Source organism: Protopterus annectens, chromosome 6.part0 (genome assembly GCF_019279795.1).
Source record: "Protopterus annectens isolate FY-2018-M chromosome 6.part0, PAN1.0, whole genome shotgun sequence".
Taxonomy (NCBI): Eukaryota; Metazoa; Chordata; order Ceratodontiformes; family Protopteridae; genus Protopterus; species Protopterus annectens.
The window spans coordinates 1562104190-1562120925 of NC_056737.1; positions in this window are offsets into that span (position 1 = coordinate 1562104190).

Consider the following 16736-nt stretch of genomic DNA (forward strand, 5'->3'; position numbering starts at 1 on the left):
ATTGTTTTGCCTTTGCTGTTGTACAACAAGTACAACCGCATTTTAGGGGGGGGCCTTGGCAGTTACAATTAGAAGAACAAGAGGCCTTCTGGCAGATCCGCACTGCTTCATATACTGTCCCAGGACTCAATGAGGTTGTGTCCATAAAGTGCATATTGAAACTAAAAGCACTTAAGAGATGAGGGGGGATGTTTAATGGCAACAGTGAAATAAGGGAGTTATACAAAAGTATTTAATTAAGGAATTTGTGTCAAAACGTACTCTGGATGGGCCGGTATTAAAACCCTTTATTTCAATTACATTTATATATATAAAAAAAGAAAAAAAGAAAAAATTTTAAAAGTAAAATTATGTATTGACAACATGATTAGGAATGTTGTATAGTTAACATAAATAATCATATGGTAAGAAAAAACAAAAGTTTATATATATATATATATACATGAATTGTATTGGGTCAAATGTACTTGCATTAATACCTGTTATACTTGGTTCTATTCTCTTAGGCCATATATACATATATATATAGTTAATGGGACTAGAAGCTTAAGATTAGCTGTGTTTAACATAAGGGCATGTTTATTTTGTCTTGGGATATAGTGACGGTTTGAAGTAAGGATGTAGTTTTGCTTGTTGTGCTTGCTGGCTGTTATATGTTATAAGGTATTGCCTTGAAATAACAATGTATTTAGGCAATATTTTATTCATTTACACATGCATTTTGCATGTTTATGTTTAAAATATATATATATATATATATATATATATATATATATATATATACGTTTTTTTACACACATGTATATTTTTATATACATACATGTTTCTTTTACATTTATAGTTTTTCTATTTTTCATTTTCATATATTTAGTCAATTTTATGATGTTTTTTAATGGATTAATTAATGAGATTATGATGTCATAATTAATTGTGATATTTAAATGTGTTGAATGGGCATTTGCCTGTGTATTTTTTGTCTGAAGAAGGTGGGGAGATTTACCCTACCGAAAGCGCTTACAATTAAAGGTTCCGTGCTCCGCCTTTGGCTCTATTTTTTCGCCAGTTCCACTTTTGTTTTTGCTTTTAATATTAACAGCAGTAGGGATTCATTACCAAATGTATACCTTTCATACCCCAGTGCCACTTTTGCCACAACTGATATATCTCAAAGGTAGCGATATGATTATTTAATGTTATCAGTGTATTTGTGTATGTATTTTGTCATGCGTGTGGAAAAGTGAGTCAAAGGTTAAGTATGTGCTCTCAACTTGTGAGCATGCCTGTGGGTTTAGTCTTCCCCCTTTATTATCACAAAATATTTTCAGGTTTATTTTTTCTCTCATTATACTAATTACAGCATTAGACAGGGAAATATATATAATCAACCTATCTTTGTCTGTACAGTTGTTCCCTTTGCTAATAACCTGTAAGTGAATTGTTATATCTTTGCAACATGGTTCCTTTGTATATACACATTTGTCACTGGCATCATTACTGCTTCTTGGAGCAGAGACACCTGTTAGTTTATCTAAGAAGCTCATTACATTAATCCTGTATATATCTGAATGCAGATAATGGTGACTGTATCATCACATCTCCCTCTCAGTTGTGTATACTGACAGTCATGTTAAAGTGGGAATTGTTTTTTCTCCTTTAAGCATATTACATGTAAGCATATCATATTCAAAATATATCTCAACTTTAGTTTTTTAATTGCATTTGTACTTCTCTCTCTCTCCCACCTCATCCCCTCTGTCACCTTTGTTTCTATTGTATATGTTTATTTTGTTTATTGTTTTGCTTCCCACCATTTATTTTACTATTATATGCAGCAGCATCACATCTTGCACCCACCCCTTCAACAAGACTTGTTGGCCCCCAGAGGTGGCAGCAGCAGCATTGCCATCACCACCAGAAGGAAACCTCACATCTGTGTCCCAGCCTGCTTCAGTCATCTCCTCACCTCCCACCCTAGCTTCACCACCTGCTTCAGGTAGCCCTGTTTCACATGTTGTCATAATTGTACCAACAGTAGCAGTGCTAGTGGAGATGACATCTTTGTCACCCACCTGCAGCTGGCAGATACTGTTTGAGAGATTACTGACAGACAGTTGGATGCCTGAAATGGACAAATGGAGAATCTCCTCTGGCAACTCATTGACAAGCATCACTGTCCAGCACTGTCTCCACCATCTGAGACAGGGACTAATTATGATAGTATCCAAGGTGATGAGTAATCTTGCACTGGATCTCAGCAAGCATAGACTACAGCTACATACACCCCATCTTATCCCCAGCTCACTCTTTTCCTCCCCTTTGTGTACATGCCTCTTGTCGATTGCTCAATTCTTCCTTCACATATGTTTTTCCTCTGTTTGTCTGACACCTCATTCACTATCGCATCCCCCCACCTTAGTGTTACCGCACATCCCTGCCAGTCATTGTCTGTCTTGCCCTGCTACCTAAGTAATGCTCTTACCTTCCACTTATGTCCCTTCCTTCCCCAAATTTTCTTCTCTTTATACATGAATAATAGGTACCTGTCCCACAAAAAAAACAATGTATAGCACTTCCCCCACCGCCATTCTTCTTATTCGTTAGTTGCTCAATTTCTATTCTACCCTTCCCTCTGTTTGCTCCCCCTTCTCATTCATTTCCATGAACTATAATTTCCAACCTTTATTCTGGTCAAAAAATAGATAAACACACCTCACAGATCTCCATGTATGGGAGTGTGTTTGGTATAATGGTTAAGGTCCTTGCCTCACAGACACAAAGTACAAATTTTGATTTTCTCCTTGAATTGTTGGCTAGGCTTAAAATGACTTTTCAGGGTAATTAGCCTAGTATTGACATATGAACTATGAACTTATTGTGATCCTTTTGTATATCATGGGTCACAAAGAGCACCATTGATATCCATGTACAACTGATGAGGACAAGCACTGGTAATTGTATACCAACGATTAGTCACTACCAGTTTCATCTACTAGTATATTGGGCTCAGCAGTCCTTGGAAGTATGAATGAGCTGAGCATCATTGTCTGGCAGTCTGGATATACAACACAGGAGAAAGATGATGCCTTTTGTGGCGAGCAATTTGTTAGACTGAATGTCCAAAATATTGAACAGTCACATATTTAAATGTTTGGAACTCTGAACCAGCTTCATGCCAGTTACTGGTATTTCAGGGGCTTGACATTTTGACTTCTGTCCATTGCTGTGTGATCTCGGAGCTGAAATATATAGGTAACCGGTGGTGTAGGGGGCTGCAGGTGGGCCTTTTCTCACATTCAGTGTTTTGTGCTTTGAGTATAATGGCAGAAATCCCTTTGATATGTCTGCTTCTGCAGATCACCATGTACGTGAAGGGCTTTGTATAGTGTACTTGGTTAAGAATGAGCGTTCATGTCTCCTCAGGACTGGACTTTTTGCTGTGCGTTTTATTCTTTCATTCTGCAAATGTGTAACAGCAATCTGTTATGTGCTTCATTGACACCTTTACTGTGACTGCTTGTCTAGCTCAGCATGTGAGTAAAGTGCTTTGCACAGTGAGAATGGGAAGGATTCAGGTTCAAATCCCTGAAGGGTTGTGTATAGACACAGCACATCTGAAGTAGGGTGCTTCTTTCCTGACATTTCCATTATACTACAGGTAAAGTGATTAGACTCTGCTGGTGTCTTAACTGTCAGGATGGTATGCCAGTGACAACTGGTCAGTTTTTCATCATGGTTTGGTAGGTCTTAGAGAGTCAGGGAATTGCAGAAGTGGTATTCTGCATATCCCGTTAGGATAGGTACATCTGATGTAGCTTTAGATGGTAAATCAGTCAAGACAGTGGATATGCATATGGTTGTTCTAGTGTTTTTCGGTCTTATATTAGATAAGGTGATATGTGATATGATATTAAATAATGAATTTGTTCCATTTTATTTTTTTGTGAATTTCTTCATCTGGGATGAGCCTGCAAATGGTCTTTTATGATCAGTGTACTACTATGATAAACGAACTAAATAAATAAATAAATAATTATTAGATAAGAATGCTAGGGGAGTGCTTGGGCTTGTTGTCACAAGTATGGTTAGTTACTCTTTTACTTTATTTATTTATTTATTTATTTTATTTTACATTTGTTGACCGGGCTAGTCTAACTGGATACATGTCCATTTTCAGTAGAGGCCCGGGGAGAAAAGCTCCAAGCATAAGAATAACAATATAACAAAAGCAAATACGTAAAATAGAGTAATAAAGCAACAGTACCATAGTAACATAGGTAAAATGAGAAAAGCACATGGACTAACAAACAGTGACTAAAAAACATTTAGGCAAAAGCTAGACCAGACATAAACAAGCACATGCACTAGACAGCACCAGGGCAATTGCAAAAAGAACAAAGTTCCCAAATCCTATCAAATTACTAAGAATAAAACAAGAGGAGAGAAATAAGTTTTAGGGGCAAGAGGGAGTGCTAGGGTTGAAATAGGAGTGAAATACAGGTTTCAGTCTGGGTTAGCACAAGGACAGAGCCACTTAGTTTTTAGATGTTCTTTTGTTTGGTTTTTGAATAGAGAAGCAGATGCTAGTGTAGATAGTTCTGGGCAGCCAAGTGAGTGGTGGTGAGACACGCATGCTCTTGGTTTTGATTCAACGTTATGGAATGTGTGTTCTCAAGGGTGCAGAATAATACATTGGATTCAGTTGGGTAGTATGTTGCAAGAGGTGCAGGCAGTGGGTGGCATCCCTAATATTGTGGTAAGTCATTTAGGGGGAAATTACTTGGGTGCAATACCTAAGTGTAGACTTTTCTTGTGGATTATAAAAGACCTTATGATAGTGAAGCAAAAATTTCCAAGGGTAGCTTAAGTTCATTCAGTGAGTATTGCTATATTAGTTTGGAAAGTGTGTAGCTAGTTTTAAGGCTATGGAAGCTACTAGGAGGTGTGTAAGCCACAGGCTGGCTACAGCAGCATTATCTTTAGATTCATTTGTGCTGGAACACTGGGATTTTGCAGGCAGGGACCCAGTTTTGAATGAGAAGGATGACTTACAGTTGAGTGAGATTGAGCTAGAATTTTTTAATGTGCATTGTCATAGTTTTTGAAGGATTTGGTGCAGTCTTATATGCAGGTTTAGGTGGGAGCTGTTTTAGATAAGGACATTAGGAAGGAAAGGGGTACAGGCTGCTGTTTAGGAAGGCTTGTGGACAAAAGAAGAATTCGTCCCTTCTAAAAGAATGGTAGTCCTTTTTTTCACTACCTTCCTTCCTGATGTAAGTGTTGGAGTGAGTGTTGATTTACAATGCTCCTGGTGACTGTCTGATTAGTGTCAGTGAACTGTATTTTAATGTTGCTATTTATATAACAGTTAATTTAAGGTGAGAAGTCTGAAAACAGCCATTTTAAGTTGTTATTCCTTTAAATCTGAGTATCAAATTAATTGACATGAGTTTTTGAGATGCATCATCATCATCATCATCATCAATGATTCATTGGTCTTAATAAAATCTGCTCACACTGGCTATGTTGGTGTAGTTTCTTGTGTTTGAAAAGTTGTTCAAGGACAAATGTTTAGGCAGATATCTTGATACATTTCTTACTGAATTAATTTTCCAACTATGGTCATAAGTTTGGGTAGTGACTGAAAATGTGAGAAAGTGGATCTAAGTGGCCATAATGAGATTCCTTTGCAGCTATTTTGATTGACTGAGCGTAACACCTAGGATCACCATTAAAAGAGGCCTTTACCCTAGTGGGAGTAACCCAGTTAAAAGGCTAACTAAAATAAATAAACACTGTGAGAACATCAGCAATCTCTGGGACATCTTTGTCCAAACTCTGCTCCACTATGCCCACAATACTTAGTGAGGATGTTTGGGCAACTTGTAAAAATGATTGACAATTCTGATTGCTAATTAGAACATTGGCAATTTGAGCCAAAAAAATCACCACTAAATAAATTGAAATGAAAAAAAAAAGAAGAATAAAAAGAAAAGAAACTGCTGATCATTAACTGCATTAAGGTAATACACTGTGGTATGCAGGAATATAGAATGGTTTAACAAGTAGTAATGAAGCCATGACTCACTATGCAGGCACTCTCTGAATGGGTTAGATCACACTCTTTAAGCAACAGCATCTTCATGAGTAATTTTTCACTCGTTTTGATCTTCTGTAATAAATAAGACCACCAGCAGGATTTTGTAAAAAAAATGTCACCAACAGTAAAAAGTGAAAAGTGATAGAGAAAGAAAATAAAGAAGTAGCAAACAAATTTTACTGAGTGGACACCTTTCATACCAAGCCCTTTAATATGGAAGATGGTGCACAGGGTTTTGGATCTTTATGCAGCGGTTAGTGTTGTCGCCTCACAGCAAGAGGTTCTCCCGTTCGATTTTCGGCTGGATCACCTTCTGTGTGGAGTCTGCATGTCCTCCCCGTGGTCGAGTAGCATTCAAAAGACATATGTGAATGGGCGTGCCTTCGTTGAAGGTTGGGCGTCGAGCTGGCACCTGGGCACCATAAAAATCTACCACCAATCATTAGCGGACCGGAGTTCCACTGTGGCGACCCCTAACCGGAAAAAGCCGAAAGAAAAACAACAACAACATTGTTAACACACTGTCCCTTATAACTGAAAGGTACAGAGTTTGATTATTTCCACCTCCATTTGCTCTTGGTTTGCACTAAAAGGTGGTGTGTGCCCAGTAGGCCTACCTTGTTAGCAAGTGGATTAAAAATATCAAAATATATACTTGAGTTCATATACTAAACTCACCTTCAGGAGACACTGAGCAATAATGTCCAACTAATTTTCATGTCGGGAAGAGAAATTATTGCAGCAAGTTACCCTTTACTATAGACAGGAAGGTAGATAATACTGTTCTGCCCTATCATGAATTTTTTCCACTGTAGCAGGAGGTGCTGTTGATAGTTTAAGATTAGTTCTCACTTGTTTTCTATATGCTGTTGTCTCTCTTTTTACAAGTTCTCATTTGCAATGCTTTTCTATAAGTGAGTAGAAGAACAACCTGAAATTATGTATTTTAATTCGCCCTTAATACTTAATTGGGAATGCCATACTTAATAAGTTGTGTTTACTTTTCTTGTCTTTGACTCATGCTGCTCTTAACTAATGCTCTTATTTCATTTTCTTCTACATAACTTCACATATTCGGTGGTATAACTCACTGTATTCTAAGCACTCCCCTATCTCTTCAGAGAGGTGTCTCTAGTATCTGTCCAAGATGTCTGCACTTATATATTTACGCTATCTATAGCTATTATGTACTTAAATCTATATCTAGATCTTGTGTCTATGTCCGTATACATATATGTGTCTGGTTGTGTCTATGTCTACACCTATATCTGGACTGGAATTGTTTTTTGTGTCTGTATTATTATCTTTAGCTTTATCTGTTTCTGCACATATATTTGTAGTTCTATGTATATGTTTATAGATATACATCTGAAGTTATATCTACGCCTACATCTCTGTATATGTTGATGCCTACATCAATATTTAGAGCTCTAGATGTAACTTTATCTGTTTTATCTCTCTCTTTCTCTCTCTCACTCTTGTATCCCTACCTTTTGGTCAAATTAATGTTAGTTGAACTGGAAATGCATTGTGCATTTTCATCAACCAACATTTTAGTTGGGCAAAAGGGTTTGAAATAGCTGCGATCATGGAATACTAGGTTAAAGGATTGTTCCCTTTTCCTTAGTATTATGCAATCTCAGATATAGTACGTATAGTATAGTAGTAGCAAGGGTGAGAGGGATACATCCCTCCTGAAATCTGGGGGTGGGCATGCCTCCCAGTAAAAAAGCTTAAAGATATATTTACATTTGTTATGAACAGCATTTCAGCAGTTCAATTATTTTTTTCAAACAATTTCTGATTCAAAGATTTGCTCTTGATGAAAATGTGATTAATCACTTGTTCAATATATATATATATATATATATATATATATATATATATATATATATATATATAATTAGAGAGAGAGAGAATGAAAGAGAGAGATGCATGCCTGCTTCTAGATTTTTCTAGATATAGACATCCAGAGTACATCTCATAGACACATTTCTGACTAATCTATATCAAGAGCTAGTTCTAAATCTGGGGCTATCTAGGTCTAGATATATGGGTCTACTTCAGTAGACTGAAAATCCATTAAATTGAAACTTACATGATCAAGATGAGTATGCCGAATCCTCACTTTAACCAACTTTCACATCACCGGAAATTTAATAAGGGAAAGAAGCAAGTTGGCCAATGATACAAAACAAACACAACAAAGCATGTCAAACCCACCCAAATGGGGGCTTCTCCCCACACAATCCCAAATGAGGGGGCTACACTCCCCACAACCCTAAGTAAATATACCAACTCTGAGATCACACTAAAGTGGGAAAGGGGCAAATTTCCCTATGTTGGCCAACTGGTTTCTTTCCCAGATTAATTTTCTGGTCATGTGAAAGTTCAGTAAAGTGAGGATTCACTGTACTCATCTTGAGCAAGTAAGTTTTGATTTAATGGCTTTTCGGTCTACACAAATAAACCCAGATGTATACATCCATACTGCATGTGCATCTATATCTATGTCTATATCTATGCCCATACCTATAACAATATCTATATCTGGGTCTATGTCATTTGCTTGAATGCTCCATTGACTAAATCTCACATGGTTTATCCTGTTGAATGAAAACTCATTTGATAGAAAAGTGTAAAAGTCTACAAACAGTAAGTGATGGTGTCATTTCTTACCTAAGAGTTGTTAGGAAAGTGAGTTCAGCAAAGCATGTGTGGATTGCAGTGATCAGTAACATGCTGTACTCCAAGATCTATGCATGTTTGTACTTGTTAGTAAAGTATGTGTGGGTTGTAATGTTGCACCCCAAGATCTGTACATGTTTGTACTTGTTAGTAAAGCATGTATGGGTTGTAATGATCAGTACCATGTTGTATCCCATAATCTGTACATGTTTGTACTTGTTAGTAAAGTATGTGTGGGTTGTAATGTTGCACCCCAAGATCTGTACATGTTTGTACTTGTTAGTAAAGTATGTGTGGGTTGTAATGATCAGTACTATGTTGTATCCCAAGATCTGTATATGTTTGTACTTGTTAGTAAAGTTTGTGTGGGTTGTAATGTTGCACCCCAAAAATTGTACATGTTTGTACTTGTTAGTAAAGTATGTGTGGGTTGTAATGAACAGTACCATGTTGTACCCCAAGATCTGTATATGTTTGTACTTGTTAAACTATGTGTGGGGTGTAATGATCAGTACCATGTTGTACCCCAATATCTGTACATGTTTGTACTTGTTAGTAAAGTGTGTGTACGTTGTAATGATCAGTACCATGTTGTACCCCAAGATCTGTACTTGTTAGTAAAGTATGTGTGGGTTGTAATGATCAGTACCATGTTGTACCTCATGATCTATAGATGTTTGTATTTGTTAGTAAAGTATGTGTGGGTTGTAATGATCAGTACCATGTTGCACCCCAAGATCTGTACTTGTTTGTACTTGTTAGTAAAGTATGTGTGGGATGTAATGATCAGTACCATGTTGCACCACAAGATCTGTACATGTTTGTACTTGTTAGCAAAGTATGTGTGGGGTGTAATGATCAGTGTGAGCAAAAGGAGAGCTAGCAAGTACGGCTGATGCAAGGCAACCAAGCTAGTCTGAGCAAAAACAAAACGCCAGCACCAATAATGAGCTAAGAAAACTGAAAGAGCTTTATTAAGCTGAACACTAGACCGGTTTCAGCACATGGCTTTCATCAGTAGAATAATACAAAGTAGAGTAAAGCCCCACAATAAATACCTCAATCAATGAGGTAATGTGACATCATTTCCTATCTTGGAATAAAATATCATCAGTACATATATAAGTATATAAATGTATAAACACAAAAAGCATGTATATTAATAACCAAAAATCTAGAACATTAAAGTAATACATATATGAATACAAAAAGCATGTGTATGGATAACAATGACTCTGGCATGTAAACATAAAGTAATGAAGAAAATGTTACAATTTGTCATTAAGTCCAGGGGAAAACAAACCCCCAAGTTTAACTATCCATTTTCTTTCCTTGTTATTAAGAATTCCATGCCATCCAGTTTTAAAAACCCGATTACCTGTAATGTTATCTATAATGGAAAATGAAAATTTGGCAGTGGGATGATTCAATGTATGCCTGTATAGGACATTAGTAACCCTAGCATTTCTAATGTCACTCAAGTGTTCAGATATTCTAATTCTGAACTGTCTAGATGTCTGACCAATATAAAAAGCTTGACAGGTACATGTTGCAAGATAGACAATCCAATCTGTACTACAATTGCCAAAACAACGGATATTGTATAGCTGTCCAGTATTCCTACTAGTGAATGTTTTAGTTTTGAATACATAATTGCAAAAACTGCAGTGTCCACAAGGGTATGATCCAACTAGTTTTTCACCCGTTAAAGTCCTCTGATGAGGGGTATCATCCCTTGATTTTATTCTCTTATAGTGAGAGAAATGAGATCCCAGTGTCTTACCCTTTCTGTATGAAAAAGAGCACCTATCCCCCAAGTGGTCCTGTAATAAAGTATGAGATTTGAGTATGTTCCAATGTTTATTCACAATGTCTGTAAGATGCATGGTATTTCTGCCGTATGTAGTAACAAATCTCAAGATCTCCTGATTGGTCTGCCTATGGTATTTACGATATTCCAATAATGTATCCCTGGTCTGATTTTTGCTCCATTGCATAGCTGAACAAACCACATGTCTGGAATAGCCCCTAGTAAGAAACCTATTGGCAAGTTCCTCATGATGCTGTCTCAAATCCTGTTCAGTTGAACATATCCTTTTAACCCGTAAGAACTGAGATTTAGGAATATTGTTTATAATATGCTTAGGATGTAAACTGTTGGCATGTAGCAAGGTGTTGTACTCTGGAAATGTACGGTATACAGAAGTTTTGAGAGTATTATCTGATTGACGTTGTGAAAAAACGTCAAGAAAATGTATTTCATTATGATGGTAATCTACCGTAAATTCCGCTCCCCATATATTTCCATTAAGATGTTCAACAAACTCATGTAGATAATCACTTCCCCCTTTCCAAACAAGCCAACAATCATCCAAGTACCTTCTTCAGATGTCAATTTCAGGTATATATATATATATATATATATATATATATATATATATATATATATTGTGAAGCTCATCATAGATGATATGTTCCTCCACATACCCCATGTAGAGGTCAGCATAAATAGGTGCAAATGAAGCACCCATAGCTGTACCCTGTATCTGCCAATAGCAATCCTGTTTAAAATAAAAAACATTCTTAGTGAGAATGTGTTCAGCCATACAGATCAATAATGTATTAAAGCCAGGGGGATAAATACCGGCTTTATTCAGCCAAAAGTCCAATGCAGCTAATCCCGCCCAGTGTGGGATACTGGTGTAAAGAGATTTAACGTCAAGAGTACACATTAACCAATTTGGCTCTAATTGTGAGTCTGAAACAATTTGCAAAAATTCTGTTGTATCCTGGAGTCTAGCTCTGATCAGTGGCAAGAGAGGTTTAAGTTTATCCGTAAGGAAAACAGACAGGGGTTCAGTAAGTGATCCAATCCCTGAGACAATGGGTCTACCCGGCGGTTGATGAGAAGATTTATGAATTTTTGGTAATAAATATAAGTACTGCTTAGCAGGATCCATAACTGTTAAGTGTGACTTAATTTTATCAGAAATGATGCCTGCCTCCACTGCCGCCTGTAAGAAATCATCTATTTCTTTTTTAAAGTTAGGAGTGGGATCAGTGGTCATCCTCATGTAATGATGGGGGTTAGACAACTGTCTATTTCCCTCATCCCAATAATAATCGGCATCCATGACGACAACCGCACCCCCCTTATCAGCAGAAAGAATGACTATATTGGTGTTATTCCTGAGTTGTGTTAAGGCTAGTTGTTCAGCTCTAGATAAATTGTGTTTAATGGTATTTTCTGAATCCAAATGAAAATGTAAATCTTTGATAACCGCCTGTTGAAAAATAGCCACATTTTTGTCCATTGGAGGGTTGAAAGTAGATTGATGAAATCTAAACTCAGAAGATCTTTGAGAAGGATCTTGTTGATCCTGTTGTCTGAAAAACAAGTGAAGATTAATTTTTCAACAAAATGCTGTAATGTCAGAAACTAAAGAACTTTCATCAACAAAAAAGCCAGGGATGAATCCAAGACCTTTATTTAGTAATGCGTGTTCTTCTGGTGATAAAACATATTTAGAAATATTATGTACATTAGTACACTGTGTGTTCATTTCACTACTGACAAAAAGAGGTCTTCCAAGCTTTTTACCCTTGTGTTTTCTTCCTCCCCTGTGTTTCTTACCCCTAAAGGGTCTTCTGATGTGTGTCCCCTTTTGGAATGATCAGTACCATGTTGCACCCCAAGATCTGTAGATGTTTGTACTTGTTAGCAAAGTATGTGTGGGGTGTAATGATCAGTACCATGTTGTACCACAAGATCTGTACATATTTGTACTTGCACTTCATCACTGATTCACTGTGTGTGGTGTTTTATTTTTCTTTTCTTTGGGGTTGTGACATGGAGTTAGTATATATAAGTATAGGGTGGTATGAAGGTACGGGGGGCTTGCCCTCTGCAAAAACATTTTTTTATGGTATAAGTTTTATGGAGAATGTTTTATTCCAAATGAGTTTTCAGTCAAATGAATTTGACCATTTGGAATTCAGTCAAATGAGCATTCAATCAAATGACAAAGACCACAATATCCATATCCATATCTATATATGCATACACATCTTTATCAGTTTTAGGATTTATCCATCTTTCCATAAATGTAGACAGAGAGAGAGAGAGAGAGAAAAGTTAGATAAACAGACACCTAGACTGACAAAAGATAGATTTCCTATGGAATGAATTTACCAGTCAATGTTCAAACGGTTTAGGTAGTGACTGAAAGGCTGTAATAATGGATTGAATTGACATAAATGAATTCCTTTTACATGCTAGATGGTCTGTCTCTCCATGACAAAGCGAGGAGCTTAGAATTCTTGGAGGATCTCAGAGTAATGCCACTGTCTTGCCCTTTTAAGAGGTATCAGTTGTGGTTATATGGGCACTTTGTGAGAGTAACTGCCCATTGGGACTGACAATTAAACAATGTTAACTTGACCCAGCAACACCACAACTAATATAATTAAAAGTACTAAAAGAAAAAAGAAACTTTTAAATAACATTAATTGCATTGGATAATAAACTGTGACATCCAAGCTATCCTGTCCTATACATTAAAGTTAAAAATAATTGTATTTATTTATTTATTGGCATTTGGTTACAAGGAAAGTAACTGGTTAAGAGCCCATTTTAAAAGGAAACAAGGGAGGAAAAGGTCCATATATTTTATATATTTAAACAGCTATTCATGAAGCCAAATGTTGCTAGTCTGCAAACCTCTAAATGAATTGGTTTAGAGTCTTTAAACAGCAGTATCTTAATAGGTAAAGTATTACTATGCTGTAAAATAATATAGTCAAGTTTTCCAAGTAATAATAATAATAATAATAATAATAATAATAATAATAATATAAGCAGTATCAAAAATATACTTTGAACCTGTTTGAAACTGAACACAGAAAGAGTAATAAGGAGCTGGGAGGAGATTTTTATTGAGTAGGCATCTTTCCTACCTGGATGCATATACTTTAGTTCAAGTAATAAACTGGGCTTCTAGAGTAGCAGGATAGGGAGGGAAGCCTTCAGCAATAATAACAGGTCTCATTTGATATTGGAAGAGGAAAGTGTCATCATTTCTCAACTTTTTACTAGACGCAGGAAAATGATATTTTATCTTGCTTAGTTCACTAGGAGGTCAATGTGGGGGGATGGTGCATGACTTGGGAAAAGGCCATCACTTATTGATTCCCCCCTACCCTTTTGGGGTTATTAAACACAATCCAAATTTCATTTCTGTGAATAAGAAAGGATTTCCAGCACAGCCACGGTATGACCCTCTATCTTAACCCCTTACCTCCCCAGTTGTACCCTTAGATCTGAAAACTAAAACTTCCTTAAAATCTATAAACCCCTTCGCCCTCCTGGCCAATTACTTCTATCACACTGCTAAGCTAAACTATGGATTCTCTCCCCCTCCCTCCACTGTACTCACAACCACTCTAATTTCAAATCTCTCCTCCATTCTTACCTTACCTCAAACTGTGACTGTTTCTGCTCCCTTCTTACCTAAATTACAATGTCATCTCTTTCAAACCTCCCTTCAATCTCATCTACTATCACCTCTGATCCCTAACATTATTGTTAGATCAAACACTAAGCTTGAATTAACACTGTATGACTTGTACTTTTAATTATATTATCTGTATTTATATATTTAACATTTGTGTTTTTTTAAACATATACTCCCTGATTTTGTATTTGTATTTTAAATTGTATATTTATGCTTTTGTATACTGTATATTCCATAGTTCAGTTATGTTATATTCTGTTAACTGCTATTGGAGCTTTTCTCCTCGGGCCCCCACTGAAAATGGGCTCTGCTTGGCTCAGTGGACTTCCCTGGTCATCGAATTGGAAATAAATACAATAAATGACCCCCTGCTACTTGACTCTCACCTTCAGAACATATTTTCTCTAGATGGAGGACTTGAATGTCATTGTGGATATGGAAGGATCTTCCTGTTCTAAAACAAAGGAATTAATAGGTTAACAATGCTGAAAAATGGTTGGGAAGGTAGGAGAAAAAATATTTAAAAAGAATAAGAACAGGAAGCTATAAGTAATGGCTAAGGTTTTCACCTCACAGACACAAGTTACACGGTTTGATTCTTACCTTTGAGGGAAATAGGCTAGGCTTAAAATCACCTACAAGAGTACATAGCCTAGTACTTACCAATGAACCTTTGACAAGGAAACTACCTGCAGAACAGAAGCAAAGTGATGACAGATAAAGAATGCAAATGACAGCTTATAATGTATACTCTCAGAAAGAGTTACTGATTTACCGAAATTTGGAGAATTAGCAGTCTGCTGTTGAGATGAAGAACTGAAATTTATGTCTGAAAATTTTCCATCGATATGTATTTATGTAAAACAAAAAAGAGCAAATCTGAAAGTAGAAATTGGCAATTTCTTTATGTTGGCTCATGTATAATGCAATCATAATGTGTATTAATGGAGTAAAATCAAATTAGTTGCAGGGAAAGAAGGCAACGAGATGAATGTGTGTGCAGTTTTCAGATCTATCAAGAAATATATTGTAGTGCACAGAGAAATGAAAAATAAGCATTTGAATTGTTAGAATCAAATTTGATTTATCCAATGCTGTTGACTTTTTTGCTGCATGCTTCTCAAAAAAGGTATACAATAAAACTTATTTTAATGTCTTTAAACATCAGAGATGCAGTCTCCACACATAAAGCAGTGCAGTCCAGGCATATATTTTTCAGATCTGCATTATTTCTCTCTTTAGTTATTATGTTTGTAAAGGTTAAGTTAGCTAAACTAGTTATACAGAAGTGATTGTTCTTGTGTCTTTCGGCTTTCCACAGGGGAACTCCGGTCCACTAATGATTGGCTGTTGATTTTTACATGCCGAGTTGCCAGCCCTGATGCACAACCTTCAAAGAAGGTATGCCCATTCACGCATGTCTCCATGCAGAAGATGCTCTAGCTGAGAATTGAACCGGACAACGTCTTACTGTGAGGTGACAATGCTATCGCAGCACCACCACCGCGGATAGTTATATAGAAGTGATTAAATATCTATTATTTGAGTAGAAATACATCTATAAGATGAATATGATTGATGTAAATTGCGTAAACAGCACATTTAAATAAATAACTGCAAAGCTGCACAGCAACTATGCATACTATGTATGCAACTAATGTATGCTGAACGTTTTTATAATTATTTGCTTGAACTTTTTGCATTGTATAACTATCATTAATAACCTACTTATTGAGATTGTTATGGAGCTTTTCTCCTCAGGACTTTTTTGTAATTATTTGCTTGAACTTTTTGCATTGTATAACTATCATTAATAACCTACTGTATTGAGATTGTTATGGAGCTTTTCTCCCCAGGACTCCATTGAAAACGGGTTCATTTTGGCCCAATGGACTATCCTGGTAAACCAACTGCAAATAAAATAAAATAAAAAAACTATGTAAATTTGTTAGCATGCTTAGATGGGCTGTTCAATATCAATAAAGCCCAGGACATATACCTAGTGTAGCATGAGACCATGCATTTGTAATTTTAATCATGGAGTATGTAGACCACATAAACTAAAACTGAAAAATTATGCAGGAACCAGTAAAGATGCATTTCAGCCTCATCTTAAATTATGCTGCATGTTCCATTATACTGCAGCTGCAATATGGTATGAAGAACACCCTTGGCTGATATGTATGACATGCTACAGTCCAGTCCCAATATGTTAGACTGTGGGGGATTTGGAATACAGGGCTAAGGAGCTTTGTACTCCATTTACTGGTATGCAAACTTTCATATTAAGAATGACAGATAAGGACCTGATTGTGTATCTATTCTGCTTGAGATTCGCAGTAAAAGTTCTACAGCTGTCTGTCCACTAATGATTTCCAGTTTTCCATTCAACAATACTGTTTTGTAACAATTCAGTACTTCTGCTAATCCTGTCCATT